Below are 2,500 nucleotides of genomic sequence, written 5' to 3'. Positions count from 1 at the left end.
AGAAATATTTCCGAAAACAAATCCACAGCACAAATCAGCGCTGTTCTTCCCGAGAAAATTATTCTTTCTACACGTTTACAGGATAGGGGGGGGGGGGGGGGGGGGCAGGGAAGGCAAGGCAAATATTATATTTCAAGAAACCCCATGGGGGTGATAGAAACATGCCACTGAAAAGCTGACTGGTGGCTTTCTGAGTTAAGAATAAAGCTGACACAATTCACCACGTTTGTCCGTCGCGATATAACCTTGAACGGTTGAAAACGACGTTAAACACCAAATAAAGAAAGAAAAAACCACGTTTGTATCTGCAATGACCTCCTATTTGGTTGCGCTTTGCAAAGGGGTCGTAAAAAGCGGTTTGCTAGAGCTGTTTATGAAAAGCCTATTCATCTAGCTGTGTAACTGGTTACATCATCTGAAGCAATACACATAAGCTATATTGACGAGTAAATCTTTACTGAGAAATAGAAACCGGCTATTACAGAGCTTTGGAATGTAAAAAGGAAACAAAGGTTAATAAGCAAGCACATATGTGACCCTCCACCACGAAATGAGTCGCATGTCACCTCGCGCGGTTCTGCGCTAGGCTTAATATAAGTCCGGGGAGTGTCTGGTAACAGTGTGAGGGTCACCTTAGTCACAGGCTTATAACTCAAACAGTGTTCGCTCTTTTCTAAAACGGTTTTCACCACTGGATAGAGCATAAACAACTCTTTATGAAAATGTAAAAATATGAAAATCATGCAAAGGTGACATGCGACTCATTCCGTGGTGGAGGGTCACATATGAACAATAACATGTAAAGGTCAAACAAAACATAACATAAAAGAATAAGAAAAGAAAATAACATAAAATAAGCTAGAGACAAATATTACACGCAGAAACAAACACACCAGAACATTATCTGAACAGCTTTCAGGGGAGACAGAAAACACGTGTTTGTTTTTGTATTTACATTTAGTCAAGTTTTGACTAAAGAAGAAGAAGAAGAAGAAGAAGAAGAAGAAGAAGAAGAAGAAGAAGAAGAAGAAGAAGAAGAAGAAGAAGAAAACCAAGCTATTAAAGATTCAACAGCCTGAGTGCACTTTGATAATTGTTACAAATGACAAATCATCACAGGGAGTCAGGGGGTTGAGAGTTGGCATGCGTTCAATTGGCAACGTTTATCTCACGAAGAAGCCTTGACAGATTAGAAATGCTGATTCGCACTGTTAACATAATAAGAAGTGTGGCTTTAGGAGCTATATAGGTATGCATAACACCATCCGCCATCACTGTGTAGCCCACCTTCATTGCAGGCTGTTTTCACGCTGTGGATTTCTGCATAGTCTCCTTCTTCGTCTGATACAGCTGAAAAAAATCAATGACAAAATTAACCCAGTAAGTGTTTAATGCGGGAAAAAGAACAAGCTGTGTGCATGGATAATGATATGATTTTGCCTGCTAAAGGACTTGGTCAGTGGTAAACAGGGATCTCCAGATTTGAGTCAAATCGATTTGATTCTGTCAATGAAAACGACTAAACATGGGATACATAGGTTACACACATCGTCCAGGATAGCTGATATATTTTCCCTGGGGTTTGTATGGGTTTTGAAAGAGTGAATACCCTTTGTGATTTTAACTTCACTTATATCATCAGCCCGCGTTCCGTTATCATTGTTCGTTTTTTGTTGTGTTTCTTTCAGCTTTAAAAACTGGTCAGCTTTATTAAACAACACCAAGCTGGCAAAAACAAATAATGTTGATTTTAATGACCCGCAGTCTAGTCGTGTAACCCCGTTTGCACAGTCGACGTTGTACTTATCAGGTGATGTAGAAAAGAACCCAGGTCCTGAACACGAGCATGAAATCAGTGTCGTACACATTAATGTCAGAAGCCTTAGGAACACAATTAATTTATTGCAGCCCGAAGTTCAACGGCACGATGTCTTAACACTTTCGGAGACATGGTTAGCGCATTCTGATGATAATACCCGCTATTACGAATTAGTCGTGTGACAGAGAGTTTTCTTGCACAGGAGACTGAAGATGTCTCACTTCGGCTACGCCGTCGTGAGACAGCGGCAGTCGAGTGTGCAAGAAAACTCTCTGTCACACGACTAACTCGTAATAGCGATTATGTCTCACAGCAAAGGCACAGAAAGACAGAAATGAGTTGTTGGGGATGATATAACAGGCACAAAACAAGACTGAAAACACAATTGCCTTTTCACACATAGCCCCCACACGCATGCGCGCAGAAGATAGATCCAATGCGTTTCGTGTCTTTTTCTGGTTGAATGCATTTAACAAAGTATCAACCAACGTTTCTGAATCTTTCAATGAAAAAAAAAAAAATTGAACCAAACAGCACAAACCAACGAAAGCTAAACACACAAACACACGCGCGCACTAACACAGATTGAATGCAAAGCGCGAACGAACACGGAGCATTTGTGTAGGTCAGGTCGTGGGAAAGTCCACCCGAAATGTTCCACAGGGGAAATGGTTGTGTTTG

At 40.8% G+C, this 2,500-nt stretch overlaps 2 long non-coding RNA genes across 2 annotated transcripts in view; one reads left to right on the top strand and one right to left on the bottom strand.

The window, feature by feature from the left end:
* LOC138972212 (uncharacterized) overlaps nucleotides 1-1,573 on the bottom strand; it is a 3,731-nt gene extending 2,158 nt beyond the window's left edge. Inside the window, exon 1 of the long non-coding RNA XR_011457493.1 lies at nucleotides 1,288-1,573. This is a non-coding gene — a long non-coding RNA (uncharacterized lncRNA). The remainder of the gene's footprint in view (nucleotides 1-1,287) is intronic.
* The window catches only part of LOC138972959 (uncharacterized), a 281,386-nt gene that overhangs the window by 94,490 nt on the left and 184,396 nt on the right, over nucleotides 1-2,500 (top strand). The gene's annotated exons all lie outside the window — the stretch shown is intronic.

This window comes from Littorina saxatilis, linkage group LG8 (genome assembly GCF_037325665.1).
Source record: "Littorina saxatilis isolate snail1 linkage group LG8, US_GU_Lsax_2.0, whole genome shotgun sequence".
NCBI classification, from domain to species: Eukaryota; Metazoa; Mollusca; class Gastropoda; order Littorinimorpha; family Littorinidae; genus Littorina; species Littorina saxatilis.
Note: the sequence above shows the minus strand (reverse complement) of the source record. Positions and strands in the feature narration are given on the sequence as shown.